Source organism: Lithobates pipiens, unplaced genomic scaffold (assembly GCF_037356315.1).
Source record: "Lithobates pipiens isolate NorthernLeopardFrog02 unplaced genomic scaffold, aLitPip1_a1.2 Scaffold_22, whole genome shotgun sequence".
In the NCBI taxonomy this organism is placed as follows: domain Eukaryota; kingdom Metazoa; phylum Chordata; class Amphibia; order Anura; family Ranidae; genus Lithobates; species Lithobates pipiens.
This window is the reverse complement of record NW_027507784.1, coordinates 318815776-318831476: the sequence shown is the minus strand read 5'-3', so window position 1 is coordinate 318831476 and position 15701 is coordinate 318815776. Positions and strand designations below refer to the sequence as shown.

General features: G+C 44.3%; 1 protein-coding gene across 2 annotated transcripts in view; it reads left to right on the top strand.

Annotated features, from left to right (window-relative positions):
• PPL (periplakin) overlaps positions 1 to 15701 on the top strand; it is a 119503-nt gene that overhangs the window by 43466 nt on the left and 60336 nt on the right. The window lies entirely within an intron of this gene.

Sequence of the window (15701 nt, the reverse complement as noted above, 5' to 3'; positions counted from 1 at the left end):
GCTAAATGAGTCTGTGCCTATGCCCGGTGCCACCATCTTGGTGCTCCTCTGCTGACATCCTCTTCCAGGGTTCAGGCAGCATAGCCCCCAATGACGCAGTAGCTCCATCCCCCAGCTGTTCTGTGAATGGACTCCCGCAGCCCCCTGATATGGGCAACACACACCAAGCCTGACTGGTGGTAGGGAGAAAAAAAAAAGAAAAGCCCCTCTGAAAAATAACCCCTCCACTATTAGTGCAAGGGGGGGGGGGGTGAGGCATGGGCCCAAAATTCGCTTTAAATTTAAAGTGGGGTTAACATCAGACTATTTTCACTTTAAAGGTGTAATTACACCCCCTTTACAATTCCCCCCACCTTCTTTGCTAGGTTGTCGGCCATCATACTCCCCACCAAGCAAATCCAGCATTGTCTGCTGTAAGCCATGGCTCTGTCTTAGAACTCTGGGTTCAGTGCTGCCATCTTCTCATCTGATGTCATCAGGGAGCTGGCTCATTTTCCAAATTTCAGCTGGCTCCTGATGATGCATGCTTAAGCCAGCCATAGATGGTGCAATTACTCGATTCACCCATCAACACAGTCAATGTTGAACGGGGAATCCCTCCCGAGGAGCTATTGTGTTCTTCCGGTGGGAGGGCGCAGGGAGCTGTCCCTGCCGGGAGAACACAGTGATTATTGTTAGCAGCAACAGCCACTGGTAATAATCACATAAAAAAAACAGTATGGTTGTACCCAAGTCAATCGATTGGATCGACTTAGGTACAGCCAGCCTGCCCATTGATATTGGATTCAAACCATGTATGGTTGGCTTTAATGCAGTGGAGATAACCCCAAAACCTTCTAGGATGTGTTATGTCAGGAGGGGGAGATGTCATTCTCACCTAGGCAAGAAAGCCAGAAGTACGAATTCAGATCTGGCGGAAAAGGGTGCGGGAAGGCTAGCCCAACTTTACCAGGTGAAAATCAAATGCTAGGTAACCCACCCGGGAGAGGACTTCTCCTAGGGGGCTATACGATGTGGGGAGGAGATACCAGTGCCGCAAGGGGACCCCAGAACAGGAGGATCGGGGCCACTCTGTACAAAACTAACTGCGCAGTGGAGGAAAGTATGATATGTTTGTAAGGCTTCTTTTATTATTTTTTTGAAATAACAATCACTTTAAGGCTTAATGTACACGGGACGATTTAAAACCTCTCCTGAATGATTTAACTTGACAGATAGTAACCGACGTTTAAAAAAACGTCAGTTTTGTCGAGCTTACATTCCACGTTTAGCCACATTTGCGTTTAGAAGCATTTTCTTCATCCGTTTCTTTTTTCAAATTGTCAAAAATGAAAAATGCCTGTAAACGAAATGCGGCTAAGCGTGAGGTATCGTGTTTACAAGCTGTTACAAGTGTTTGAAATGCCCCTGAACATCCGTCCTGAACGCATTTTTTTTTGCGTTCTGAAAAATGCTTATAAACTCAACTGCCTAGAAATGACTATAAATGACCCCTGTGTACATGTACTGATATGATAACAGAGGAGAGTACAGGGGCAGCTGAACAAAAATGCCCAACTGCTCCTAAACGTCCATTTGCAGCAATGTACATGAAGCCTAAAGATGAATTCCAGGTATGGGCATTTAATGCATAGTTACATTGATCCGGCTTGGACCAATGTAACTACGCCCCTGGAAGCTGGAAATCACTGCAGTAGGTGGGAAGAGGACCTCACGCTCTCCACCTCATCCAATCAGAGGAGGTTTTGCATTCAGAAAAAGTAAAACATTCTTTGAATAGCACTGTGCTGAGCGGCCAATCTTCTGTATTCACATTGCAGCAAGCCAGCCACCTGGCATGCGACTCCAGTGGGTTGGCATGGGACCCACTGGAGTAGTGGTGTCTACTTCACTTATTTCCATCGGTTGGGTATGGTATATACATAGTGGATGTATAAAATAGCTATACGTGGGAAGGGCCCATTCACACTTGTCAGTTTCTGTGCAGTGTGCTATTGCACGTTGCATCATATTTTTTATTATGTGATGCATCAAGACAGCTCATTTATTTTAAATGGGCTTCCAAATCACAGGAGCAGATAAAAAAAAAAAAAAAAAAGATTTTTTAAATTTAAATGTATTTTTTTTTGATTCGGTCCACCACATTACGTGGTAGCATGTCACCATACGTTGCCTTGTGCTGCATCACAGCTGTGTTGCCTAAGCCCTTGTACACACGGTCGGAGAATCTGTCGGAATGAGTCTTATTGGACCGTGTCGTCAGATAATCCGACTGTGTGTGATATGTATCGGACTGATTCCGTCCGAATCTCCGTCCGACCCAATTTTCCAACATGTTGGAAATATTTCCCGACCAACTGGGCCGGACGGACCTAATCTGATCATGTGTAGAGCATTTTCATCGGACCAAGTGCCACGCATGCTCAGATCAAATTCCTACATCAAAGCTATTGGTTACTAGCCTGAATGTAGTCCCATCGTAACGAAATTACGTCATCACGTTCTGAAAGATCGGATTTTTCGCCAACTTGGCCCGACCGTGTGTATGCAACAGTTTCGGACACAATCCGTCGGACTAAATCCGATGGGCAAAATCCGACGGATTTGGTTGGCAAAATCTCCGACCGTGTGTACATGGGCTTAGTGCATTTGGGTGCTCATCAACACGGACAAATCTACCACTAAAAGCAGTAATGTACAGTGCGGTAACAAGCGTATTACCGCAAACCGCCGCAATGCAAAAGTCTGCTTCAGCCCTAAACCTTTCACAGACTGCAACAAGCGACAAGACATTTTCCCTTTGGAAAACAAAGGAGTGTCACTATGAAAGGAAGCTTGTCTATTAAATGAAAGGTTTGCAGGGAGTTTGTAAGACAGAGTTCAAAAAATAAACTTCATTAATGCAAGCTGAGCAGCTTCCCGCCAACGCCCTGCAGAACCAGCTGATCCGGTGAGAGATGAATTTATTATAGATGAGTATGTGTACTATGCAAATCCTCCCTGGGCTCTGCTTACCTGTTCCTCCATGATCTGGCCAAAGCTTTTGGTCATAATATATGACGCATACTGTTTTGATGGAATATGGTACTCATATGTAGTGGCATGGCATAAAGCCCCACCACATATATGCACATGGCTGGCGGCAGGTTAAGTTACAATATAGGCTTTGCGTTTGGAAATCTGTTCATGATTGACCCTTAATGCAGACAGCTTGCATCACCTGCAGGTAATCGCTGCATGAGGGTTTACATGCGATTGGCTGCATATAGCTGTAGGAACTGTCAGCCTGCCATTGCTTTTGAGGCTGGGTTCAAACATGGTGTCGCCACGGCTCACAGCACGGGCTCTGGTGCGTCGCTGTTCACCAATTCAGGTCCGAATTTTTGTCTGAATTTGCACCTGAATCAATGATGCCAAGACCCTTTCTAAATGTGGACCGCGGCCGTCCTGGAGCTATGTTAACCGGCTCCATTGAGAGCCAGGCACACTCTCCTGTCAGGATGTGGGGAAAACCGCTTCCAAGTTGCATATATGTGAATATGGGCTTCCCACCTGCAACTAATCACAGGGAACCAACACTGGGTTTCCCACAGCTAGTCGCAAATTTGCAAGTGTGAGTGGCACCTAAGAATTACACTTCATCAGTCCACAGTAACAGATCTTTAGTAAGCTGCAGCAAATTTGACCATTGGACTGCATTCACATCTCAATGTATTCTTGTGCAATTTTGTATTACACGTATAAGGCAGCCCATTTTGTTTGAGTGGGCTGCCCTATGCACAGAAAATGCACCAAAGTCATGTTTTTTTTTTTTTTTTATGTATTTATTTATTTTTGGGGTTTTTGTTTTTCACCTGGGTGTTTTAATGTGTTTGAAGCGCATTTTGATGCATGTAAAGCTGCATGTCTGTTTGCCACATTAGGGTGGCATTAACAAAGAATGGCACTGCAAGTGTGACATGTGCTTTCTGCGCACACTTGTGAAAATGCACGCTTTCTGCACTTCCAAAGAACACTTAGAATTGAATGGAGCCTTAGTGACCATGAAGTATATGGCTCCCTGTAAAGCAAGGGATTAAGGGCCCATTCAAACTTGTGTAGTGTGGCCAGGCACACTAAAATGCAAATGTTGACGTGCATTACCCCAATGCATGGCAAAGCCCCGGCTCTGTGTGCACTGTGCTGGGGTGCCATTCATTCTGAATGGCACCCCAAAGCAATGTACAGTGGCGTTCTACATACAATGCACTGGAGTGCACCATAATGTATAAACCATGGGTTGTGGTGTGCTGCATTTTTAAAAAGGGTCATGTACATTTTTTTTTCAACTGTTGTGCACTGGCAATCCATTCATAATAAATGGGCATCCACAGCGCACATTAACATGGTATAACACACATTAATGCTTTTGCATTAATGCACTGCAATGGAATGCTTAGGCCTCATTCACATGGATGCTGAGGCCCGTAGACCATGAATGGGCCACATGTTTATGAATCTTGAGCCACCAGGTGCTGCAAACTGAATGTTGCCAAGGTATTGTGTATTACAGGAGTAGGCATCCATGGAGCGGTGGAGATCTACCTGTCATGGCCAAATATGACCCAAAGTTTAGACCTACCTAAACCCTTTCTTGCAGCCAGGAGCTGGTTCTTTAAACATTTGTAACCCCAGATGCTTCCTGGTAGTGTGATCGACTTTCAGTGTGCATGTGGCTGTGAGACCATCAGTTTATAATGGTTAACAATGCCAGGGAAGTGTCATCAACAACTTGGTCACAGGGCTGGGACATGCAAATAATCACAGCCTCCGCGCAAAATGACAATGCCGGTAGTACGCATATATGTAGTGGCATGGCATAAAGCCCCACCGCCAGCCCACCAGATATATGCATACAGCTGGCAACAGGTTAAGTTACAATATAGCCTTTGAGTTTTGAAAACTGTTCTGGGACTTTAAAAAATGAAGCAAGCTTCCCTTAAGACGTGTGGTGTAGCTCTGTTTGCTAGAAAGTGGTACTCGTATATGTAGTGGCTCGGCGTAAAGCCCCATCGCCGTCCCACTACATATGTGACTATGGCTGGCAACAGGTTAAGTTACAATATAGCCTTTTTAGTTTTACAATCTTTTCTAGGACATTACACAAAAGACGGGCTTCCTTTAAGCCACATAGCATAGCTCTGTTTGCTAAAAGGTGGTTTCCATATATCTAGTGACATAGCATAAAGCTTTACCACCAGCCCACCAGATATATGCATATGGCTGGCAATAGGATAAGTTACAATATAGCCTTTGTGTTTTGAAATGTTCTGAGACTTTAAAAATGAAACCAGCTTAATTTAAGCCACGTAATGCAACTTAGTTTGATAGAAGGTAGTACTCAAACTTGTACTGGCATGGCATAAAGCCCCATTACCGGACCACCACATATATGAAAATGGCTGGTGACAGGTGAAGTTACAATATGGCCTTGAGTTTTGAAGTTCTGGGACTTTAAACAAAAAGCAGACTTCCTTTAAGCCATGTGATGTTGTGAACTCTTACATGTAGTAGCATGGCATAAAGCCCCACCGCCGGCCCACCACATATATGCATATGGCTGGCCATAGGTTAAGTTACAATATAGCCTTTGAGTTTTTAAATCTGTTCTGGGACTTTAAAAATGGAAGCAGCTTCCTTTAAACCAAGCAACGTAGCTTTGTTTGACAGAAAGTAGTACCGAAATATGTACTGGCATGGCATAAAGCCCCACTACCGGCCAAGCACATATATGCAAATGGCTGGCGACAGGTTAAGTTACAATATGGCGTTGAGTTCTGAAATATATTCTAAAACTTTAAACCTAAGACAGGCTTCCTTTAAGGCACACAGCGTATCTCTGCTTGATGGTACTCATATATGTAGTGGCAAGGTATAAAGCCCCACCACCGACCCACCATATATATGCATATGGCTGTGAGCAACAGGTTAAGCTACAGTATAGCCTTTGAATTTTTTCAATCCATTCTGGGACTTTAAAAATGAGACAGGCATTCTTTAAGACATGAGGCATAGCTCCGTTTGATAGAAGGTGGTACTCATCATATATGTAGTTGCTCAGCATAAAGCCCCACCAACGGGCCCATCATGTACATGCATATGGCTGGCGACAGGCTTCCTTTAAGCTACGTGGCATCCCTCTGTTTGATAGAAGGATCAGGTTCTCGGTGAGAGAAGGACCCACTTATTATAATTTTAATACAAATCATCTTTGATGGGGCAGAATTCTGTGATCTTCAGACAATAAAGTGACATTATTAAAAGCGTCTAGGGCTAATTTGTAGCAAGAGAGATCTGAAGGGTCCATTATTCCCTGACACTTTCTTCTACTGAACTTAAGCAGAAAGACTCATTTGGAGCATTTGAAAGGAATTTGTTGAACAGGCCACAACCTGCCAAAGAAGACGCTGCTGCAAGCTTTGAGCCTCTTCCGAAGTCCTGACACGGAGATACAATAACTTACAGAAGGGAACTGTAACCCTCAATTTCCACACTAATATCACAGATGGTGGTGAGTGATGTTTGGATAAGGGCTGATCCATCACTGATGTGATGTTATCTCACCCAAATTACTTTATAGCACCTTATCCTGCAGAGTTATCTCATCAGGGATTTACTAACACTGCCAGCTTGTAGGTGATGGAAGCAGAACTCCAGTCTGCCCTTCAATCTTGCACAGTTGTACCCGCTCCTCTCCTGGTCAGAAATGGCCTACTCTGATTTCACTGCACACTGTGAGCTTCTCACAATGTGCATTAGAAGCTGCAGCAAGTCAGATAGAAGCCCGCCTAATTTCCTGGATGTATCCAGCATCCTTTCCTTCCAAGCCTCATTGTCCCTCACCTGCTCCTATGATTCATTAGACTTTAGTTTTCTTTTAAACATGGAGGCTCAGCATCACCTGTGGGTGTTATCTAGGGTGGTCTGCATGCAACTACCTATCAACTCCCCACTCCTCCAAGTTGCATTACCCATCAAGGCATTTTTATACGTGCATTACTTCTCCCAAGAGCCAACCCACTGCTTACATCAGGCTTGAGGGCTCTTCTCAGGAAGTTATATGCAGCACCCTGCCAGCCCTTCTCACCAGCCATAATCTGCCTGCATTGCATAAAGCAGGGGTGTCAAACTCAATTTTATCATGGGCCACATCAGCATCATGTTTTCCCTCAAAGGGCCAGTTGTATCTGTAAGACAATATAACTGCATCTAAGCTGGGCGTGGAGCTGGGAAGCAGGGTCTGGAGGAGGACCAGAGGAGGGCTGGAGTCAGCTGCCAAAGTCTGCTGACTTCTGAGACCAGGGGAGGTGGAGATAAGGGGGTGCTGAGGCTGCAGGATCTGTAGGAGGAGTTCTGCCCTCTCTGCTGCTGACTGCTGCGATATGGTAGGGGGCAGAGGTGAGCCTCTCAGTGGCTGCACAGAGAGGTGCAGGATCTGGCGGAGGTGTTCTATCATTCTCTGCTGCTGACTGCTGAGATAAGGTGGGGGCAGAGACGAGCCTCCCAGCGGCTGCACAGAGGTGCAGAATCTGACAAGGGATTTCTGTCCTCATCTCTGCTGCTGACTGCTGAGATGAGGTGGAGGCAGGGGCAAGCCTCTCAGCGGCTGCACAGAGAAGTGCAGGATCTGGCGGAGGAGTTCTGTCCTCTCTGCTGCTGACCGCTGAGACAAGGTGGGGGAAAAGACAAGGTGGGTGCTGTAGCTCCAGGAGAGGTGCAAGGGCCACATGAAATGGTCTGAAGGGCTGGGTTTGGCAGGCGAGTCTTGCATTTGACACATGTGGCATAGGGAATCGTAGAGATCCAGTGATGATGTTTCTGGTCCCAAAATATGGTATGCAACAAGGTTTTTTTTTTTTTTTAAATATCATAAGCATGTTGATGGGGAATGAAAAAAACAGGGAAGGCAAAAATATAAACAGAATAAACGTCAGCTTTAAACCTAACTTAGGCCTTGTTCACACGGGTATACTACAGCGTACACCCATGCAGGGCCCATGTTTACCCATATGGGGATGCACAGGTGCTCCATGCATCTCCATGCAGGCAGCCCCATTCATATCAATTGGGAAGGCACACTGTCTACGTTCGGGGCCATGCACCCCTACCCACAGGAATATCAAATTGGGATCTGCGCGGCCGTGTGCCAATCTGCACCAATATAAGCATACAATAAGATCATATCTGGAGTTCAGCCTTTGAATGCAAATTCCTATTTCCCAGCATGTAACTGGAGGGTAGCAATAGACTACTTTGGATCTGTGATAGCCTTGGGGGCAGCTCTGGAAATTCTTGGTGTCGTTTTTAAATGTAAATTGATGCAACATTTCAAAGTGCAACTTTTTTTTCCACTGATTAAAATGTTTTCCCCGCAGCAAAAACATGAGCCAGGTATGATTTCTTCAGTACAAAGCGGCAGGTTCCTACAAGTATTCTCTGTTTGCCAGAGCTCCAGGTATAGAGCAGCTGGAGCAGAAGGGGTTAACACAAAGATCCCATCACTATAAAGATTTTACAATGGGGATGCAGCAAGAAAACTGTTTCAATACACAATTTGATATATTTAAAAGTTACAATATTGAGACATCAGAGCCAGCGGCCTGCACATGGCAATGACTTCTGTGTGTTCTATGGATGATGGAGAATGGGAAGTCCTATCTCTGGCAGTTGGAGGAGGGTGCACTGCTGCTATCCCCACTAAATATACGAATAGAAAATATTTTGGTAAGTAGAAGTTTGGGTACCTTTAGTCCAGGTTCACACCAGTGCTGTGCGAATTCCAGCTACATGTACTCTGTGAGGCCGGGTTCACACTGCTGCGGTGTACTAGATCGGATGTGATTCGCACTGCACTGCAGATCACATGCGATCTCTGTGCGATGCGATTTCAGCCATACAGATAGTATGGCTGAATTCGCATCGCATCCGGCCCAAACTCGTACAGGTCCCTTTTTTTTGGTCCGCAGCAGAATCGGATCGCATGGGTGTTCACACCATGCGATCCGATTCCTGTCCGAGTTTGCAGATCGCACTGCGATATGCGAACTGATCTGGGGGTGTCATTAACTTTTCACTGACACTCCCAGCAGTTCGCATAGGGCAGTGTGAACTGCCACCGGGAGGCATGCGATGCGGGAACCCGCAGTAGATTCGCAACGTTCCCGCATCGCAGCAGTGTGAACCCAGCCTGAAGAGAAAAAGCAGTTGTAAAGCAGTGCCGCTCCGTTCTATCTGCGCATCAGCTGAGCGGGGAGAGGAGGGGGAGGTGTAGTGAGAAGAAGGAAAGATTTCTTGTTCAGAGCGGAATGCATCTGCGAATTGGATGTGTTCCCATAGAGCATAATGTACTTGTAATTTGCACCGCCATGCCCAGAAAATGCACACTTTTTTTGTGCAGTGCGAATGCAACGCACATATATGAACAAGATACAATAATTTGAATGTATTTTAAAATGTCCTGCGAATTGGAGGCGGTGTAAGCCGCATCTAATTTGCATAGGTATGAACGGGGGCTTAAGCCATTTGCAGCTTTCGTTGTAAAAGTTAACAAAACATTCTGCAGCAAAGAATAATTAAAACATGCAGATCCCTCCACACGCTACTACACCACCACTGATATATATATATATATAGTAGAGTGCCGCTGAAAGGGGCTGACTGGGAGTTCCAAAGAAAAAAACATTCTATCCAAAATTACAGTGTGATGCCGTGTACACACGATCAGACTTTTCAACGGACTAGGTCAGACGAAACGAATCCGTCGGACAATTCGATCGTGTGTAGGCTTCATCGGACCTTTGCTTTTTAAAAATCAGACGGACTTTAGATTTAGAATTTGGATTGCAGTACCGCATGTGGCCATAGGTATAGGTGGCGCCGGAGATGCTCAGAGACAATTCGGAGACCACTCGGGAACCGATCGGGATCAGATAACTGAGGGTATTGGTTTGTAGGGCAGTGTACAGGGGGTCAGCAGGGCAGGGGATAAGGTTGGCAGTGTACTGAGGGTATTGGTTTGTAGGGCAGTGTACAGGGGGTCGGCAGGGCAAAGGATGGGTGGAAAGAGCTCAGTGGCTGGGCACAGCATCCGGGACAGATGAGGAAAAGGGAATGCGGGGTGCTTTGGGGTGGGGGTACACGACTGAAATCTGATTTTAGGTCCATTCACCTTCATTTATGTGACCAATCACATAACCAGGGGAGAACAAATGGAAATTCACACCTTGGTGGTGCCCATGCTAGTTAGAGGTTTGCAGCTGCTCTGCATCAGGGGAGGCAATCATCTCCAATGGGTTCCCTGTGATAACTGATGGAGCGGTGGTGCTACTGGAATACTCAGCACTTCAGCATTTAGGCACCTGCTGCCGCTTTGCAGAGCATCTTGAAACTTGGGACACACAGGGGAGCTTCCTTCAGACCACCACTTCACAAATCAGGGGCCCGGGTTCCATAGCCACTGCATAGGCTGCTATGGCAGTAGTTCCACCGATCCCGGCACTGTGCCTATAGAAGGGGCCTCATTGTGCTTGCTGCCAATCTTTAGGCTTAAGCTTAAAGCAAATGTTTTTTGTGTTAAGAACATTCATTCAATTTTCTAATGGTTAGTGGGGTCAAATTGGCATTCACTTTCAACCATATTAATGAAAATTTAAAAAAAAAAAGCAGAATGTGGTTTGTGTTTGGGAAAATCCGTTCATTCTAAAATTGAATGTTAAATGCAATTGAAATTTTTGAAGTACGACGATCATCAGGTTATCGAATGTACTAAGAATTTTCACTTGAATGTTCAGTTGAAAATCTACTAACGTACAGCCAGCTATACTTTGCTTACTTTATCTGTACAAGGTATCCATGGGCATTTATGTCTTGATTTGCGTCTATATTCCTGTAATCAGTCTGTATCTGCGTCTCGGGTTGGTGAGGTCTCTGGATCAGACCCGTTGTAGCGTTCCGCCTGCGTGGATAAAATTCTTTCTATGTAAATGGTGTTTGCGGCCTTTGTGTTCTGTGCTCGCCGCCCACACTGGCTGACTAACCTTCTGTAAACAGCCCAGCCGCCTGTGTCATTATCTCCGGCACAGAGCCCAATGAGGACTGTCTGTTAATTAGAAAAAGTTATGTTGCAGCGCACATGTGGAAGTATTTGTCGATAACGAGATCTGTTTAACCGTGTGTGTGCCGTGCCCGGAAATTTAAAGAGCATCTGTCCTGCAGTAATCGATCATGTGCTGCTGGGACAGGTGAGGGATCCTTTTGTCTGGCCAGCTCTTGCAAGTGGTGCAATGCATTGTGGGCAATGAGTAGGGATGAGGATCAGGTTTGCAGTGAATTCTACAGGTTACAGATTTGCAATCCCTGCAATAGTTATTGAAGATTTAAAAAATAATAATAATAACAATAATGCACTGCATGACCTTTGAACTATGGTCAGTAGGCTGAGGCTACATGCACACGGGCAGTTTGACCCGTCAGTGTCAAATCCCAACATTTTTTTGCAGTGGCATACATGGTGAATGCATATGGTCCTAAACTTAAGCGTGTGCCTGGGCAAACCCTAATCCAGGGCCGGTGCTACCACTAGGCAAACTAGGGAGCCGCCTAGGGCGCACTGCTACCTAGGGGCGCCCAGCTGCTGGTTTCCTTTCCGCGTTTGCATGCAGGCTGCAGCATGGAACTAAATCGGTCTGACTGGTAGTGTAATTAGAGGTGCAGCACAGCACTAGAGCCAGCTGATGCTTCCTGTATAGCGACCCCTTCTGTCACATGGGCAGGGCAAAGGGGGTAGAGCCATTGGGGATGGCAAAATTAGGTTTTGTCTAGGGCAGGGATATGCAATTAGCGGACCTCCAGCAGTTACAAAATTACAAGTCCCATCATGCCTCTGGGTGTCATGCTTGTGGCTGTCAGTGTTGCTATGCCTCATGGGACTTGTAGTTCTACAACAGCTGGCGGTCCACTAATTGCATATCCCTGTGCATATACACATATAGTTTCTGTATTATTAATGCAGTGGGAGGGAATGCCAGTTAAAAACAAAACAAAAAAAAAACGCTGATATAAATCGGCAGAAGGGGTTGTACAGGCAGAATCGCGTACCTGTACGTTGCCTTTTAAGAGGCGGGCAGCTCCGTGAGTCGGGTCGCGGGTCCCACGGACTCAATCACTGTGGGGATACCCGCGATCGCCTCACGGAGAGGAAGAATAGGGAGATGCTAATGTAAACAAGCATCTCCCTGTTCTGCCTGTGATCGGGAGCAGAGATCAGTTACGTGTCACACTTAGCCATGCTCTCCCCCCCCACAGTTGGAAACACGCCCCCCACACTTAACCCCCACACTGCCCCCTAGTGGTTATCCCCTTCACTGCCAGTGTCATTTACACAGGAATCGGTGCATTTGTATAGCACTGATTGCTGTATAAATGACAATGGTCCCAAAAATGTGCCAAAAATGTCCAATGTGCCTGCCATATAGTCGCAGTCACAATAAAAATCGGCATTACTAGTAAAAAAAAAAAAATTATTAATAAAATGAATAAAAATGCCATAAAACTATTATCTATTTTGTAAACACTATAACATTTGCACAAACCAATCAATAAACGCTTATTGCATACATATCGGCCCAAACTGAGGGAAAAAATGTTTTTTATATATTTTTGGGGGATATTTATTATAGCAAAAAGTAAAAAATATTGCTTTATTTATTTTTCAAAATTGTCGCTCTTTTTTTTTTATTTATAGCGCAAAAAATAAAACCCGCAAAGGTGATCAAATACCACAAAAAGAAAGCTCTATTTGTGAGAAAAAAAAGGACATCAATTTTGTTTACGAGCCACGTTGCACGACCGCGCAATTGTCAGTTAAAGCGACGCAGTGCCGAATCTCAAAAAAAGTTCTCTGGTCAGGAAGGGGGTAAATTCTTCCGGGGCTGAAGTGGTTAATAACCAAAGGAGAAGAATAATTCCTTTCATCATGGATGTAGCAGGTGTACAGACCAGAGAACAAACCTGAGATCTCCCAGCTGGTGATATAGGAAAACATGGGGCTATTTAATTTTCTAGCACCTGCCAACATTAAAATTCCAGTTTTGGGCGGAGTGACCCTTTAAGTGATTTATCGCAGGACTGTCCTATCCTTGCTGTGCCCGATGCCCCGATAACCCAGGCCTGTTCGATGCCCAGTGTTGTGTGCTGAAACTCCCATTATCTCTAACTATTTCCCCATAAACATTCCTGCAGAATGACTAACCGGCTCAGAAAATGTTTCCTTGACCCCGGTGTGGACACTAAAGTGTTTGCTGGAACACGCAGAGCGTCTCTAAAATACCAAAAAATCAGAACTCTGAACATGTATGACTACCTCTTATTACTACTATGACTACCTCCTATGACTACCTCCTATGACTACTATGACTACCTCCTATGACTCCTATAACTACCTCCTATAACTACCTCCTATGACTGACTACTATGACTACCTCCTATGACTACTATGACTATCTCCTATGACTACTATGACTACCTCCTATGACTACTATGACTATCTCCTATGACTACTATGACTATCTCCTATGACTACTATGACTACCTCCTATGACTACTATGACTACCTCCTATGACTACTATGACTACCTCCTATGACTACTATGACTACCTCCTATGACTACTATGACTATCTCCTATGACTACTATGACTACCTCCTATGACTACTATGACTATCTCCTATGACTACTATGACTATCTCCTATGACTACTATGACTATCTCCTATGACTACTATGACTATCTCCTATGACTACTATGACTACCTCCTATGACTACTATGACTACCTCCTATGACTACTATGACTACCTCCTATGACTACTATGACTACCTCCTATGACTACTATGACTACCTCCTATGACTACTATGACTACCTCCTATGACTACTATGACTACCTCCTATGACTACTATGACTCCCTCCTATGACTACTATGACTCCCTCCTACTACTATGACTCCCTCCTATGACTACTATGACTCCCTCCTATGACTACTATGACTCCCTCCTATGACTACTATGACTCCCTCCTATGACTACTATGACTCCCTCCTATGACTACTATGACTCCCTCCTATGACTACTATGACTCCCTCCTATGACTACTATGACTCCCTCCTATGACTACTATGACTCCCTCCTATGACTACTATGACTCCCTCCTATGACTACTATGACTACCTCCTATGACTACTATAACTCCCTCCTATGACTACTATGACTCCCTCCTATGACTACTATGACTCCCTCCTATGACTACTATGACTACCTCCTATGACTACTATGACTACCTCCTATGACTACTATGACTACCTCCTATGACTACTATGACTATCTCCTATGACTACTATGACTACCTCCTATGACTCCCTCCTATGACTACTATGACTACCTCCTATGACTACTATGGAGGTTCACGGACTGTCGTCATTCCCAGGAGGTGACGGGTCTGTACAGGGACCACAGATCCCACAATTCTGACACTTGTCCCGATTTTGCCGGCCCGGCCCTGAGATGTAGTTTGTCTCTGGAATATGTTTTTTTTTCTATATGTATTTTTAACTTTACAACAAAATATTGGAAACTGTACAGTCAATTCTTGGTAGGTGGTCCCATTAAAGGTGGACCTGTCAGTGACTTTAAGTTACTTTTTAAATCGCTATGAATAAATTCCTGGCACAATATACAGCAACGGGACCATTCTTCAGAAAAGCTCCATCTTTTATCCAGAAAAGGCATGTTTATGCTCCAGGCAGTGACTTTGCCTAGGCTGAGATGAGGTCATCAGTCTGCTGCAGGCAGGACGAGGAATTTCTTTAGTCCCCCCCCCCCCCCCCCAGTTATCAGACTGCAACATTGTAACTCTGTAGCAAGTCACAGAGTGTCAACGCTCATTCACGTTAGCAGTAGAGGGTCGGTGAAACCTTGTGGTTGAGCTGCATTTTTACCGCCCCCCTCCCAACTTCTCTCCCTTTTAGCTACAACTATGGCTGTACACATGCCTCAGACGCATCAGGATTTATACTCACCTGTTGCTTTTGGTGGGGGTGTAAGATCCACTGAGCGCAACCCATTAGACATGTGCACTGCTCAAAAATATGTTAATTTTTTTACATTTTTATTTTTATTTTTTCAGGTCATTCGTTATGATCACAATTCAAAAATTCAAAAAAAGAAAGAAAATTTGAAAGAATAACGAACTATTAAATGATAGGTATTGGAATTTCCTTTCAAATTTGGTTGTTAGTGAATGTAACGAATACGAATTTATCCAAAGTTACGAATTATCCAAAATAACGAATGTAACCCAACAAATTAATAATAACTTTTTTATTATTATTAATTTGTTACGTTCCATTTGTTTAGATGCGGCATTCGTTATTTCGGAATGTAACAAATTAATAATTTAATAATAATATGATAAAAATTATTATTATTATTATTAATTTTTTACATTGCATTCGTTATTTCGGATAATTCGTATTCGTTACATTCAGACAAATTTGAAAGGAAATTCCAATACCTATAATTTTAATAGTTAGTAATAGTTGTTGTTAGTTATTTCAGATTTTCAAATTAATGACTTTTATATATTCGGTAAAATTCATTAAACGGGTTTT